Source organism: Amblyraja radiata, chromosome 10, assembly GCF_010909765.2.
Source record: "Amblyraja radiata isolate CabotCenter1 chromosome 10, sAmbRad1.1.pri, whole genome shotgun sequence".
NCBI classification, from domain to species: domain Eukaryota; kingdom Metazoa; phylum Chordata; class Chondrichthyes; order Rajiformes; family Rajidae; genus Amblyraja; species Amblyraja radiata.
The window spans coordinates 15,691,949-15,709,210 of NC_045965.1; the positions used below are offsets into that span (position 1 = coordinate 15,691,949).

Here is a 17,262-nt window from a genome sequence, read left to right on the forward strand (position 1 = left end):
CACAAAAACTTCTTGTAAATTACCTTCAACATCTCAGAAATTGTACACATGTCAATCGCATTCAAAGCAAAACATCTGTAAGATATCAATTCAGAGATGTTATCTTTATTATCCTGACCACTATTTCTCCTTTCTGCTCAAAACTAGTGATTTGAGAACTTGCTGTACACATATTGGCCATTGCATTTCTAACAATACCTACAATTCACAAATTTAAACTAATTATGAAACAACCATGCATCACAGATTTTATGGACAGCAATGCAACATTATAACCTTCTGGAAATATGGCATAGTTCAATTTTCAAAATGTTACTTGCAAAGCCTCAGAACCAGTTTGGTGCTTTCTCGTTTACTTGCCTAAAAATGCAAAGCACCAACTTACTAGGAAGATCAGCTCATGTGACAAAGTCAAACTAAAATTCAGCCCAACTTGCCCATGCTCACCAAGATGCCTCATCTACCTATCGATCTATATATAATATTAAAACTCTGTGGCTGGCTGTGTGTTTCTGCCTGACTTGTGGCTGCCAGCCTTTGATTTGTTGCTACGCCAACATCAGACCCAGAAACGCCGATTTTTTCCCCATTTCGGTAGAGATTTCACTTTTCATTCCAAGTATCCGCTCATTAAATTTCATTGTGTTTATGTACACATTTTTAATCAAATCCTTCCCCCCTCTCATTTTGTCGCCTCCTGCTGGCCAGCGACCATAACGGCTGGTGGCGCCCGCATCTCACCTCAAAGAAGCCATTTAAAAACAGCCACACTGCTGATTCCTGAGCCGCTTGAGTTGGAGGACCACGTCTCCCGTGGGGGCTACGGGTAGGGAACAGCTGCGTTGGGGGAGCAGACCCAACGGGTCTGCACTTGGTCTAGTATCCCTCTAAACCTCTCTTATCCATGTCCCTGCCCAATGTTTAAAAAAAAAAAAAACAGTACGTGAATCACCTACCTCCTCTGTGCCTCGGGGCATATACCCACCACCCTCTTTGCAGATGAAGTTGCCCCTCAGGTTCCTATCAAGTCTTTCCCCACTTATCTTAACCCATAATGGCTTGAAATTAGCAGTTGCTCGGGTGCCACTGACCACCCAAAGTGCCGCCGGGCAACCGAAACGGCAAGTCATTTTGCCTGGCTTGGCACGCAGATACAGGTTTATACCGAAGACAGACGCAAAAAACTGGAGTAACTCAGCTGGTCCGGCAGCATCTCTGGAGAAAAGGAACGCGACGTTTTGTGTTGGCGACGGCTGTAATGCATGGGAAAGATGCTAAGTGTGGCGTGACGGAGGGTTAGAGCGAATGACGGGCCCCGCACAGCAGCAGCGGCGATGGCTCCATCTCCTCCTCCTCCCACCCTGATAACGGCCGCTGCCTGCCACTCCACCAACTGCGTTTCAAAACAAACCCTTGGAGGAGGGAGGTGTCGGTCAGAGGCAGAAGTAAGGGGTGGGGGGGGGAAGAGCGTGACTGAGGATAGAGCACGTTGATTGGAGGAGGGAGACGTGCCAAAACACTCTCGGCAGACCTGCACCGCAGCCAGGATCGATCCCGGCTCTCCGCCGCTGCAATCGCTGCCGAACCGCCACTGGGCCATCCCCGTCCTCACCCGAGAGCCTCCCCCCCCACGCCTGAGGGTGGCCAGAGACGTCGGGAGTCAGACTGGGCACGGCGCTCGCAGGCCCACAGCCAGCGCAGAGAAGCAACGCTAAACCCAGCTCAACTCTGCCTGTCCCGTCAGGTTAACCTACAGCCCTGCCTGGATTTACAGGAAATATGTCATCAGTCCAGGCATGACAGGCAGAATTGAGCTACATTTAGCGCTGGATTGAGCTGAAATTACCGTTCACAGGGCCTCCGATGCCTCACACGCGCGGCCGCCAAGATATTCTGTCACCGTCCCCTCCATATTTTGATAGCAATTTCCACGCCTGAAGCTGTTGTCCGAGGAGTGCTGACCTTCCTTCCCACCTCCTGTCCCTTCCTCTTGTACGCTCCCCTTATCCTGAGACCGCTCCTCTCCACCCCGCACTGATCCCCATTCCTGCCTCTATTCAGTCCTCACTGACATCCCCTGTGCTACCCTCCTCATCTACTCCCCCCTCAATACCATCTATTCATCATGCAATGATCTCCCTATCCACCTCGCATTGATTCTCCTGCCACTCCCCATCGATCCTACACTGGTCCCCCAATTTATCCTGTACTGACCCCCCTTCCCATCCATCCTGCACTGGTCCCCCAAATCATCGTGTACTGACCCCTCTTCCCATCCATCCTGCACTGCTCCCCCCATCCATCCATCACAGACCCCCCACCCCCCCAATTCAACCCGTCATCCCCCGCACTCTCCCCTCACAATTTTACCTATTCCAACCAACACGCACTAATTCCCCTGCCTCAATCCATTTAATCCGCAGATTGCCTTCTCACACCCCCCCCCACCCACCCATCCATCTATCCATCCTGCACTGATTCACACACACCCCCGACCCTATTGTGCTGGAAATGACTTCAGAGCTAACATTGACTGTTTGATAACGGAATGCAATCAAATATGTTTTAATTCCCAATGTTATTATTCGTTTTAATCCATAAAGACGGATAAATTAAATTGTGAACGCGCGAAACATTAAAATCGCAGTTTTCGATTGTCAGTGCTACTGTTGACACGCTATTACATAATTCGTTTTAATGGCAAATCAATGCTCTTAATATGGAGTATCTGTACTGTAGTTATTTAATGAGCAACATTCACAACTATACGTTGGATTTATCCAGGTTTTATTTCTAGTCAGTCATATACATCACAAATTTGGTCAGGAGATTTCGGTTGAAATTTTAACGTTAATTCTGAAGTGGGAATGATGGAAAAAGCATTTACCAACAATATTTAAAAAAATTTGTTGCTTACAAACTGGGTATCTTCATTGCTGTTCACAACACATATATCTAATCTGAATATCCGGTAATGTGGCGTCTTGACACCTTTAAATATATTACCAAAAGAACATTTGCTGCATTTATGTCCTTTGGCCATCTCTTGTTAGTTAGTGTCATGTTTAACCTGTCAGATGGATATAGTCAGTTTTAACAGCTATTATCATAAAATGCCTTTAGAAAATTCCTTGCAACCAGTATATTTTGTTGTGGATAAATTATGCGGGAAGCGAGAGTGTTTCTGTACCAATAGCAATAACGACCCATGCCATGATAATGTTCGGTCCTTCACAGAAAACATGCTTTCATCAATCTGTAGTGTGCATGGTTAAGTATATAAGTTATCATGGTCCAGGGTTTATTGACACAAGTTGAGCATACGCTGAATAATCCAACCACATTTTTGTTTGGAAATGGAAAGAAATAATAAAAATTGCATTAATTGCAATGTGTAAAAAGAGTTGAGATACTGTATTATAATTTTGCTGCATGTCATTGTGGTATATATCACGTCTTGGTGAATATGTTTAGCTTGTGACTTTATTTGAAGCAGAAATAATATGCGAATGCTTCATTGAGCATAATTCCGACTGCAAGCCATCTTAAATGACCACCTAAACTGTCATTTGGCAACCTAAAAAGCTGCCAAGGTTGCCCGGCTGGCAACAGGGAAAAAAAGTGAAGCCAAGGACTAAGGTCTTAACCTACCCAGCCCCCTCAAGTCCTGGCAACATCCTCCAATCTTCTTGGCACCCTTTCCACTGTAACAAATTTCCCTGTAGCAGGGTGACCAAAACTGATCAGGCTACTCCAAATGATGCCTCATCAATATCTTGTACAACTATAACTCAATATCCCAACTTTTACACTAATCACATCAACAAGTCTTAGATTCAGACTTTCAAAGCAAACAAACATGGCATTTGGCCCACCACAACCATGCTAACCATCATACCCAACATGGCTTTATTAAACCCACATCCTTCTACAATTTCCCCCTTCTCATCCTTGGCCTCATCCATTGTCAGAGCAAGACCACTCTAGAGAGAAGGAATGGGTGACGTTTTGGGTCAAGACCCTTCTTCAGACAGCAAAATGTAGTCATCGTCTCCTCCTCTATAGGCACATCTCTTGTCCGCAAGTGCAACATTTCCTTTTAATACTTACCCCCCTCTAACATCCCCTTTCAGATTTACAGTGCGCGTCTCTTTCCGTACTGACACCTTTGTCTCCTTTTCACCTCCAGCCATGTCACTTACACCACCCATTGCTAATCACCCTGCTTGCCTATATCCATCTATCATTTGGCATGCTTTTTCCCTCAGTTCATTAGGAAAATGGTCTTGATCAAAGACAGACTCAAGCATTTTGCCAATATGCCTCTCAATTTTACACATTTATAATGTCACCTCTCAGTTTCCTTTATTCCAGGGAGGACTGATGGCAGCATATCCAATCGCTTCCTATAACTCAAGCTATGCAACATTGTCGAACCTTTTCTGTATCTCAAATTCTAATATTTTATGTAGTTTGGCAACTAGAGCCCCACGTATATCTATGGATATATCTGCACAATCAAAATATAGAAACATTCCAATTCATAACACTTATTTGCAAATACAAAAAGTTTCACATTAGAAGGCATGGGCAAATAAAAACACATGAGCAGAGGATAAAGAGCTTAACAATTCAGTAACAAAATAGGGTATCACAGCAACATTTAGTTTTATCAATTGATTTTCAAAAGATTAAATTAGCATCAGGCCATCACCTCAGTTTGAAGCTCTCAGTTTAATGCTCTCATAATATAGGTATGCAGAATATTAGGATTCCTAGCTTGCCAAATGCCCAGTAAATATTGGAATTTGAGATGAGGATACAGAAACAGTTCGACACTTTAAGGAATGGGACAACTTTGGGACTGAGCACACCATCTTTCCTGAATTGCCCAAGGTTCTAAGTAAGTTTAGGCTACTGATATTGAGCAGTCAATATCAGTAGCAACCGTAGTTCTTTTTTTTTAAATTAGAGACCATTGGTAGAAAGTATCCAGTATTAATCCCTTTAATGAAAAATCCACAGGATGGAGCCTGATGGTATCCATTTAATATAAAGATCATACATTGCTACTTAGATCAATTATATTGTATTTATCTAAAAAATCACTAGGAATGGCCATGTTGTAATATTCATGTCTCAATTGGAATACTGCAAGTACAAAGACTTGGATACAAAACAAAGCCTCTGGCATAACTTAATAGGCCAGGCAGACTGAGTAAGGGTCCCGACCCAAAACATCACCTACCCGCCTCCTTCAAAGATGCTGACTGACCCACTGAGTCACTCCAGCGCCACACAAGATTCCAGCAGCTACATTTCTTTGTGTCTCCAAGACCTTGACACACATGTATAGTAAAACTTTTTTAAATGCCAACAGATAAGGCAATATCTAGAGCAAGAGCCAGTGATAAATGCAACCCAAACAGACCCTGGACCCAGATTGGGTCAGTCCATACTGACCATCAAGACATCATCCTGCATCAGTGCCTTTTCAAAATGGCTATAAAATTCTAAATGCAAGAGAAAAAACACCAAAACAGCACCCTTCACCCGCTTAGAAAGTCTAAGTCATTTAACTTGTTCAAAATTACAACCTTGTTAGCCCGGAGACTGATCTTGCTTAACTGGAGGCTCACCTGTCCCCCGACACACACCCGCTGGATTAAGGAGGTGCTTTACAATCTAAAGCTTGAAAAACGTAGGTTCTCTCTCAAAGGCTCTACCAAGACATTCCTAGATACATGGAACCCTTTCTTGGAACTTGTTAACTCTCTCAACTTGTCCCCGGACTCAGAAGAGGACTGAGTGCTCTCCACCATTGTTCTGTTCTGCTCTACTGCAGCTGCTCTCCCCTTAACCCCCCCCCCCCCCCTCCCCACACTTATTTATTTAATTACTTACTTATTTACTGTTATTAGTGACCACCCCCCTTTTTTTTTAGTACTTTTTGTTTCGTTTATCTTACCATATTTGTATGTGAGTGTTGTTTGTCCCCGTTTGGTTCCGACCTGATTCGGGTGGGTTGAAGGTGGGTAAGGGTAAGGGCTTTGAGGGTCGTTTACATACTGTTGCACAATTATGCCTTGACTGTCACTGTCTGTTATCATTGTATGTATGCAAATTACTGTGAAATTCAAATAAAAAGATTTAAATCAAAATTAAGTATTTTCTCCCTCAAATTCATTCCTTCAAAAAGGAAAAATAGCAACTGTCTCAGGCATTCATAACTGAAGCAAATTAAATTAGAAGCTAAAAGCTTATAGAACCCACAAACAGGTGAACACTAAACAGTTTGGTACCCAAACATGCATTTAAAAAAGTGGAGCCTGTAAAACCACGGTATTTGTATCTATCAAAATCCAACACAAGGGCAACTAAATTATCCAGGGTCAAATGCACCTCGAATCAATAAAATATCATTGTGCCAGTATTTTCAAAGTACACATCAGCATGAACAGAAGCAAAGAAATTACATTCACTATTTCTCGAACAAAAAAACAATACCAACTCTGGAAAGCGTCGGTGTGATCTGTAATATACACTCAGACAGTAGGTGATGCTCACCGCCTCAAATTGATTTGGTGTACAGTAGCTTCTAGAATTAACCAAAACTTAACACCGCACGAATTTACAGACGTCCCAATTCTTAATCTGGAATTCAGTTAAGATGTTATTTGTTAGAATTTATATTTCCTGTTCCAATGAATACATTTACAACGTTGTTGACAAACAGGTGAAACATTACGTAGACCTGTTTATCGGGTGCCGTCACCGTAATTTACAGTTACGCGTCTGCAAGACTAGATATTTCCTCAAAGCAAACAAACGCGGATACTGGACGAGGTAAAACATCATATTCCAAACAACTCTACATACTGGTTTGACTATTGATTACAGGTTCGTAAATACTTCCAGCACTTCTACCCCTCCCCCCAAACAAAATCCTAACACCGAATTGCGCATATGCACATCCGAAATCCATGTTGCTTTGTTCTTCGTATACCGTCGAAGATGGCTGGCCGCAGATTTAATGCCTCATAACCACACAATTAATTTCGGCTGTTCTCCGTTGTAAAGTATTTGCCATCACTCACCCCCCCCCCCCCCCCCCCCAAAAAAAAAAAAAACATACACACACAATTATATCAGGAGATCCGTGGCCTCCGCTATCTTCCACGGACCCAAATGCTATTAAACATTTCCCAGGATTTAAGTCTTAACCTGCGGGCTCTTCGCCCTCCATCAAGCGGTTGGGCAGGTGGTTTGATGTGACCATAATATCTCCGCCCCCCAAAAAACACATTGTAAACCTCAAGGTCTGCGGTCTTTTCGCACCGCCCCCTTCCCGCTGTGCGATGCCATGTGCAATAACACATCCCCCTTTTCGCCAGCTCTGCCTGCAGCTATGGGCAGAAGAGAATGGAAGGAAGGGGTGGGTGGCAAAGAATGTGGTAAATGGGTGGCAAAGAAACAGAGAAAGTGTGGGTGGTAAAGAATGTGAACCGGGCGATGGAAGGGACCCGCTCTTCATGCGTAGCCTAGTTGCTGAGCAGGGACACGCCGCCGTGCAATGCGGCCTGGGGTAATTGCGAATGAAACGCGTTACGTGGCTACACCATGGCTAGCCGTGTTACGGGCTCTCATCTTATTAATGCCACGCTGCATTCACGGGGCTTCCTTCATTCACCCGCCCCAGGGACCGCGCCGCGACTGTTGGTGTTTAAAAATATAAAGTTAAATCGTTGCGTTCGGCAAGCGCACGGCCCAACCAAACTTGAGTGCTTGAAGCAACAGCAGCTTCCCCCGCTCCCCGCCACCCTGACCATTGGCTCCAGGCGCTTCGCTCACAATGACCACTCGCACCGTCTCAATCCAGCTCGCCATGCGGTAGCGCAACCGCAAAGTTAGGTTGTCATTGGAGAAAAAAAAAAAGGGGGGGGGGGGAGAAGATCCTCGTACCTCAACAAAAGGGAAACAAAACCATCAAACATCCTCGACGTAATTTTAAAAAAACTCACCATTTTCCCCCCCAAAAAAATAAAATATAAAACATACCTTTCCAGGGATAAAACGGACGATTTGAATCATATTTGATAAAGTAATCGTTCTATCCTCTGCCGAGCGCTTTCACCGCAGTAATTTGCCGAGCTGGTCACAGACAACAGACACGCCGCTTCCAGCCGCCGCTGCAAGTGCTGACCAATACTCCTCGCGCCCAGATTAGCGGTGACGCGTCCCCGGCTGTTACGTGCCGACCCCGTCCCGCGCAACTTTATGCGTGCGCTTGAATTTAGTCCGCCCTCAGAACCAACGATCCTATAGGATCTTTGAAATATACTAGATCCTTCTATGATCTTTGTTCAGTGCCACAGTTAGAGCATGGATCGGAGTAGTCCGCTTCTTCTCGCCAACCCCACTGGCCTACATTAAAGATCTCAAGGCAAGGCTTACCTTCCTGCACGCCCTCGCTTCCTTTAAAAAATAATCCCCACGTAGACTGTCTGCAGCTCATCGATTGACGGAATACTTATTCACATGAATTTTTTTACGCAACCGACACTGCATTTATTAGGTGAAAACAGGAGAAAAAAATGCCCGATCGTATTTAGGAGGTCACGCAGCAGGTGTCGTGAGCGAAAACAGTTACTAGCTAGAGACAGGTTCTTGATAGTCTACATTTTAAAACCACATTGCTATGAACACAATGCCAGCCTTGACAAATCTAAACAGTGAGTTAATGGAACAATCCAGTCCAAGTAAACCCCAATTAGGAAATGGTCATGGTGAGGCAGGAACGTAATCATTGTTATGTTTTTCTGCCTTTGAACCATTACCTCCTGTATTTTATCAATGTTCGTTCTATTCTATCATAATTTTTTTACACACATGCTCTTGGTGATCTTGCATGTCATGTCCACTATCTTGCTTGAGTTTACGAAAAATTCTACATAGGCTGCATCCAAAGCACTGTAATAGGCCCATGGATTTAACCAGTCTGTCCTTGTGTAAAGCCAACGCGTTTATTTTTATAGAACTGTATCAGTATAATGTTCTGATCTTTTCTCCCTTGTCCTTATCCACTTATCATTTAAAAGCATCTGAACGGTACAACATAATATTTTATAAGGTAGAACTTACTCTAATCATTCTCAGGATAAGAAAATATCCCTTAAATTCCCAGTTTAAATTATCGGTGATGATCTTTTTAGCTTTTGTGCCCTCACCTGAAAATCTTTTCTCCAAGTCTAACCTATGAAACCATTTCACTACATTAAAACCCTCTTTGTCAGCTTACCTTCAGCCTTTTGCACTTTCTCTGGAAATTTTAAATATAATTATAGCTTTAATCATAAGTGCACGCTGCTCCGGGTTTTATACTCTCATTGGATGTTGGACACTGTCATGGCAAGCTTGCATCTCACTGAGATGTTACATCTTGCTGCCCTTGAAAAGACAGTGATGAAATAACTTATTTGAACAATTTTTAGCACTCGTGATGAAGGTACACGCGTTACTTTCAGAGAAAGAGTGCCCAGGATTTTGTCTGGTAACAATTAGCAAATAGAATACATTTCAACATCGAGTTGATATTTAATTTTCAATTGGAGGTACTCCCATGCCCCTGTTAGCTGTTTCCGTTTAGTGGATAAGGGTAATAAATGGGGAGATGATATTGAATGATTCTTGGCAAATTGCAGGAGTGCATTTTGCTGTTAGTGCACATTGGTTATGCTTATAGGAGAGCAATTGGATATTCAGGGTGGTAGGTCAGGTGACAGAAAAACTTTTTGTCCCAGTTAGTTAACTTCTTGAATAGATACTGCTGTTATATATCTGGGAAAGTGTAAGGGATTCCATCACATTGCCCTGCAGTATTGTGGCCATCTGTCCCAATATGGTTACTAAACATCCCAAAAGTTGATCTGGAGATATGGGAGGCAAAAAGGAGGGAAAGAAATTCGGACCTAAAAACAGAATACCATAACCATATATATAATAGATACAGGGAACACCTCTTAATCTTCACAGATGGATCAAAGGACCCAGTAGCTGAAACAACAGGGGCAGCTGTGGTAGTGCAAGGGATGAATGTTGAGATTTGCAAAAGAACAAATAACTATTTGGCAGTGTATACAGTGGAACTGTACGCTATTTTGATGGCAGTTCGGTGGGTAGAACAGGTGCAACCATGCAAAGTATTAATATGTAGCGACTCATTGTCTGCAATCCAGAGTATTGGGTCTGGTGCATCCCATAGGCGGCCTGACCTAGTGTATGAAATTCTACTACTATTAAGCCAAGTAACAAGGAAGGGCAGTGACGTGACTTTGTTGTGGGTCCCAGCACACGTTGGTGTGCTAGGAAATGAAAAAGTGGATAAATTAGCAAAAGAGGCCGTTAAAAAAGAGAACATAGAGGTAAACTTACAATTATCCAAATCTGAAGGAAAACACATTGTGTGGAAGAAAATAAATCAGGAATGGCAACAATACTGGGAACAGGAGACAAAGGGGAGACACCTCTATTCGCTACAAAATAGAGTGGGCATTACAGCAAGAAGAGGGGGGAACAGGAGAGAACAGGTAGTATTAGCAAGATTGAGGATAGGACACACTCACCTGAACAGCACATTAAAAATGTTGGGAAAACACCCTACTGGGCTGTGTGAGGAATGCCATCAGCCGGAAACAGTTCAGCATGCTCTAGTTGCATGTAGAATATATGAAACAGAAAGAAGAGTTTTGATCAGTGAAATGAAGAAAATTGGAATGACAGATATATCAGAAAAGAACATTCTAGAGTATGGAGGGGAAGGAAAAGGAGTAAAGGTGTTGTTTAATTTCTTGAGGGCCTCTGGCCTTATAAAAAGGATATAATGTAAAGACATGAGGACTGTGGAGTGAAGCCAGAAGGTGGCAGCAATGCAACATTGTGGATGCCGGCTGCCGTAAAACGAAGAAGAAGAAGAAGAAGAAGAAGAAGAAGAAGAAGAAGAAGAAGAAGAAGAAGAAGAAGAAGAAGAAGAAGAGAAGAAGAAGAAGAAGAAGAAGAAGAAGAAGAAGAAGAAGAAGAAGAAGAAGAAGAAGAAGAAGAAGAAGAAGAAGAAGAAGAAGAAGAAGAAGAAGAAGAAGAAGAAGAAGAAGAAGAAGAAGAAGAAGAAGAAGAAGAAGAAGAAGAAGAAGAAGAAGAAGAAGAAGAAGAAGAAGAAGAAGGAGGAGGATTCCATCACACACTATAGATATTGGGAAAGGGTGGAAGGCTGGTCCAATTAAAATTCTGCCAGGATGTTGATAGGTGGAAGGATTGGGGGGACTGGGCAATATTATATGTATGTGATTCCCTGGGGGAGTTGGGTGAGGGGGGTGGTATCAGGATCTTGCTGTATATGGGCAACTTCATAGTCTGAGGAGTTCTTAATGGAATGAGCTCTCTGAAATCATCAGCAAATATCTTACCTTGTGATAGATAGATCATTGATGGAGATGATTGGACCCAGAACATTGATTTCCTAACAGTCATTTCCTGGACTGAATTCACCACAACCATTTTTAGTTGGGCTAAGTATGACTCCACACTATTGAGAATTATACTTTATAATGCTGCTTGACCTCAGTTTTACCAAGGGAGTTTAATGCATCAGGTAGTGGAAAATGCCATTTGTGCCATAGTTAATCAGACCCACCTCACCACTGGAATTCATTTCTTGTCCATTTTTGACTCAAACATGTCATGATCTAAGATTCCTTGCAGAATCCAACCTGACCACCAGTGAATAGGATGTTGATTAATAAATGTTCTACTTTAGAACTGTCCACAAAACCCCAGTGCTTTGTAAATAATTGAGAGTAAACTAAGCAAAATAGAGATTGGCCAAATTGGAATTGCCTTTTTTTTATATATCTTGATCTGAAGCACAAATGCTCAATACCACAGTTAGTGATGATGTCCATTATTTTACTATATGTAGGACATCCTCCTGTTTCTTGATTTCAAACTGTCTGAAGACCAATCTCTACGATTGTGAGAAACTCAAGTATAGGTTCAAATGCATCACCTGCCTTGTCTTTTGCAATAATGTGCTGGGCATCACTATCTTGAGGATTTAAATATTCATAGATCTTCTTGTATTATCTGATAAAATACATGACTGGATGTGAAATGAGTATAGTTCTTAGATCTCACCTGTCGGTTGTGAAATTACTTTGTTTATCCGATATGCAGTATTACATTTTTACCAGGTTGGCTTTTCATATTTAGGTAGACCTCACTTCTCTTGATTTGCTGTTTTATATTTCCCATTGATTAATGTTTGGTACTCTGGTTTGATGATAATGGTAGACTGAGAGATATGTCTTACCATGAGGTTGGATACCTTAGAAATTCACATGGATGCTCAGATGCAAGCAGCTAGATGTTTTCTGAATGTAGTGTACAAAGCTGGACATGACACACACGTTGAAGGACATCACCAGTGTGAACAATGGACAATCTTCACAGGGAATGCGGACGAGTCATTCAAACCAATGCTTCCACATTAAATTCCTGAAAGCATGGTAATGTTGGTTACCACCTGCTTTTGAAACATTCTGGCATGTTCTTCAGGACTAGACCAGCTTAGTCAATTACAGTGCTGCCTAGCCATTCTTGGTTATAAAAGGTGGAGTCTCTCACCCATAGTACATTCTATGTTCTTAGTTTTATCAATGCTTTTCCTGTGGTGTGCCATATGGAGAAGTATTCATTTATTAGTTGACAGGGTAGGTGTGCTTATCCATGCTTGACCTACTGCCAGAAAAGTTAATAGGATTTGGTGATCATTGTTGTGGATTCCCAATACCACACAGTCAAGCTATATTGGCAGTTAAGGGGATGCAACCAAGAAGAGTTTGAGCTTGTTATGCACCAACTTGCTTGACTAAACATTAGAGCACGTCCTCCAATCTAGGCACATTTCCAGATGTTCATAAGGATGGATTAGCACCATTTTCCTGTGCTAGTTAATTCTATGCCTTTGTAATGAATTAATCTTATGCACATATGGATGAGAGGTGGTCTTAACTAATTTTCTTATACTGGCTAAAAATTGCTTGTTCTTACAGTGAGCTTGTTCCTACGGTGCTGCTGACTCTCTGTTGAAAATAGTTGTTAAATTTGAAACATTGTTATGAGATTGGATTATTTTCTTAACTGAGTAAGTAACTTTAATAGTCAGGGGAACAATTTATTCGGCAGGGCTCATTAGATGATTTATTTGTTGGTTGTAACTCTCAGGTGATAAACTGGGGCTGGCAGAACCTAGAATATGATAAACTACATTTGGTCAAAGGTGTTAGAGCTATTGCATAAATAGCCTTTTTTTCTCCAAGATTTCAATATTTCAGAAAGGGAGGTAAAAGAGAGAGGAGTTGCATTACACATCAGGGAGGGTGTTACAGCTGCATTTAGAGAGCGCCTAATGAGGGTAACCCACTGAGGCAATATGGATAGAGATCAAAAATAAGCAATCATCACTGATGGGATTATGCAATAGGCCTCTCGATAGCCAACAGGAAATAAAGGAACAGATAGGTAGACAGATTATGGGAAGATGTAAAAGCAACAGGGTTGTTGCTGTGTGTGATTTTAACCTCTGCAATATAAGCTGGGATTTCCTTAATATAAGAGACTTGGATGGGCAGAATTTGTTGGTGTATCCAAGAGGATTTCTTGAAAGAGATTGTGATTTGTCGAGCCTTGTATTCAGAAATGAACCTGGCAAGGTGACTGGCATTTCAGTGGGAAAATATCTTGGGAACGGTGATCACAACTCGTTATGTTTTAATATGCGTACAAGGAACTTCAGATGGTGGTTTACAAAAAAAGACACAAATTGTTGGAGTACTCAGTGGATCAGGCAGTTCAGGTCAAAACATCACCTATCCATGTTCTCCAGAGATGCTGCCTGACCCGCTGAGTTACTCCTGCACTTTGTTTATTTGTTTTCCATACATTTTAAGATAGTTATGGATGAGGATACATCTGGACCTTGGGGGGGGGGGGGAATACTAAATTAGGGAAGGACACATTTCAATATTATTAGGCAGGAGCTGGGGCGAGTTGCTTGGGAGCAGCTATTATTTGGATAAAGGCCACATCTGACATTTGGGAGTCATATAAAAACCAGTGGATCAGAGTTCAGGATTGGCATATTGTATTGAGGAGGATGGATACGGGGCAAGATAAGGGTTCCTTGTATGAAGAGAGAGTTTGTCAATTTGGTCAAAAAAGAAAAAGGGTATACAAGTAAGATTTAGGAAGCAGGGAATTAGAAGGGCCAAAAGGGGCTGTGAAATGTCCTTGGCAAATCAGAATAAAAAGATTCCCAAGGAGAGGGTAAAGAGGGAGAGGGTAGGACCTTTCAAAGATAAGGGAGGACATTTATACGTGGAGTCTGAGGCTATAGATGAGGTAGTAAATTAGTACTTTGCATCGGTATTCACTAAGGAGAAGGACAGGGAGGAAATTAAGATCAGTTTGAGGTACATACTAGGACATTGTAAGATCAAGCAAAAGTGGTACTGGGTTTCTTGAAGAGCATTAAGGTGGATAAGTTTCCAGGACTTGATGGGATCTATCCCATATTACTAAGAGCGGCTCTCTTGCAGGGCGTTGACGAAGATCTTTGTATCCAGTCTCGCCCACTGGTGAGGTTCGAGAGGACAGGAGAGTAGCCAATGCTGTACCTTTCTTGAAGAGGGGAAATGGGGATTAGACAGGGATTACAGGCCATCAATGGCTGATGGAGAGGATTCTTTGGGACAGATTTTACTTGCATTTTGAAGAAAATTAGCGACAGTGAACATGACTTTGAGCGAGGCAGATCATGTCTAACAAACTTGATTATGTTTTTTTGAGGAGATGACCAATGAAGGTAGAGCAATAGATGTTGACTACATTGACTCCCATAAGGCATTTGACAAGGTCACCTCATGATATGCTACTGCAGAAAATTAAGATACATGGGATCCACGGTGACTTGGCAGTTTAGATTCAGAGTTAGCTTAGAGATGAGAGGAAACCTGGTAGAAGGGTGTTGGCTGGAGGCCAGTCACCAATGGTGTTCTATAACTTGGACATAAAATTGCGGACAGTGAAGAAGGCTGTCAAAAGATACAGCACAATATAGATAAGTTACAGATGTGGGTAGAGAAATGTCAGATGGAGTTTAATCCTGACATTTACTCCAGTGATGTACAGATGAATCTTAGAGTTCCAATCCGTAGCTTCATGAAAGCAATAACATAAGCAGATAGAATGGGAAGGAAGGCTCATGGTATGCACGCCTTCACCGATCGGGTATTCAGTATAAGAGTCGGGCAGACATGTCACAGTTTTTATAAAAAGTTGATTCAGCTAAAATTTGAGTTTTGTGTGCTATTCAAAAAGAATGTGGTGAGTGCAGAAGAAGTTTACTGGGATGAATTAGTGCATTAGCTATAATAGGAGAATCAACAAACCTGGGTTGTTTACTCTGGAACATTGGTGACTGAGGGGAGACCTGATAGAAGTTTATAAAATTGTGAGAGGCATAGATTGGGTAGATGGTCAGAATATTTTCCTCAGGGTAAAAATATCAAATACCAGGGGGAATAGCTTTAAGGTGAGAGGTGCAACGTTTAAAGGACATGTGCACAGTAAGTTTTTTTACACAGAGCATAGTAGGCACAGTGCATTAGGGTCAGGGTTAGGAACTCCGTCCCCTTTCTTGATCTCACAGTCTCCATCACAGGAGATAGACTATCGTTTACAAACCCACTGACTCCCACAACTATCTCGACCGCACTTCTTCCCACCCTGCTCCCTGCAAAGACTCTATCCCCTACTCCTAATTCCTCAGTCAACACCGCATCTGCGCCCAAGATGTGATGTTCCATACCATGACATCCGAGATGTCCTCATTCTTCAAGGAACGGGAGCTCCCCTCTCCCAACGTAGATGAGGCACTCACTCGTGTCTCCTCAGTATAGCGCAGCTCCGCCCTTACTCCCACTCCCCCTAGTCGCAACAGAGACAGAGTCTCCCTAGTCCTTACCTTTCACCCCATCAGCCGTCGCATACAACACATAATCCTCTGACATTTTCGCCACCTCCATCCCTTCCCACCCAAACCACCCCCTCCCCAAATACCTCCCTGCAACCGCAAGAGATGCAACACCTGTCCCTGTACTTCCTCTCTCGACTCTGTCCAGGGACCCCGACAGTCCTTTCAGGTTAGACAGAGGTTCACTTGCACCTCCCCCAACCTCATCTACTGTATCCGTTGTTGAAGATGTGGACTCTTGCCATCGGCGAGACCAAACGTGGACTGAGCGATCATTTCGCTGAACACCTTCGCTCAGTCCGCCTGAACCTACCTGATCTCCCAGTTGCTGAACACTTTAATTCTCCTTCCCATTCCCACACTAACCTTTCTGTCCTAGGACTCTAGATAGAGTGAGGCTAAACCCAAATTGGAGGAACAGCATCTAATATTTTGCTTGGGCAGTTCGTAGCCCAATGGTGTGAATATTGATTTCTTTAACTGCAAGTAACCCCGGCATTCCCTCTCTCTCTATCCTTCCACCACCCAAGTCGCACCAGCTTCTCGTTTTCACCCAACAAACAGCTAACAATGGCCTGTTTCCTTCATCATAGTTACTTTTTTGCATGTCTTTTATTCATTGTTCTTTATCTCTCTATATCATCATCTATATCTCTCATTTCCCTTGTCCCTAACTAGTTTGCATAAGGGTCTTGAGCCGAAATATCACCCATTCCTTCTCTCCAGAGATGCTGCCTGTCCCGCTGAATTACTCCAGGTTTTTGTGTCTATCTTCGGTAGGAACCTGGAATGCACTGCCCGGGGTGGTAATGGAAACAGATATGATAGTGGTGTTAAAGGAACTTTCTGACAGGCACATTAATATGCAGTGAATGGAGGGATATAGAATAAATGCAGACAGACGTGTTTAGTTTAATTTGGCATCGTATTTGGCACAGATAATGCTATATTATTCTATATTCTTAAAAACCTTATCATTGTGACTGGCTGCTTTCACGATATGCAACCCTTAGATCCTGCATTTGCACTCCATCTAGATATTGCCATTCTCTCCACATTTATTACTTTCAAAGAGCATTGTTTTAGATTTTTTTTAGCATTCCATCAAACTTCACGGAAAAGGTTTTAAATTAAAATTATGAAATGTGAACTGAGCGCTATTCTGAAATATTTATATT

The 17,262-nt window shown here is 42.5% G+C and overlaps 1 protein-coding gene across 4 annotated transcripts in view; it reads right to left on the reverse strand.

Annotated features, from left to right (window-relative positions):
* The window catches only part of LOC116977597 (influenza virus NS1A binding protein), a 33,610-nt gene extending 25,324 nt beyond the window's left edge, over window positions 1-8,286 (reverse strand). For all 4 annotated transcript variants that reach the window (XM_033028170.1, XM_033028173.1, XM_033028171.1 and 1 more), the window contains exon 1: window positions 8,059-8,286. The gene's annotated coding sequence lies outside the window, so the exon portion shown is untranslated. The remainder of the gene's footprint in view (window positions 1-8,058) is intronic.
* Between the last annotated feature and the right edge of the window lie 8,976 nt (window positions 8,287-17,262).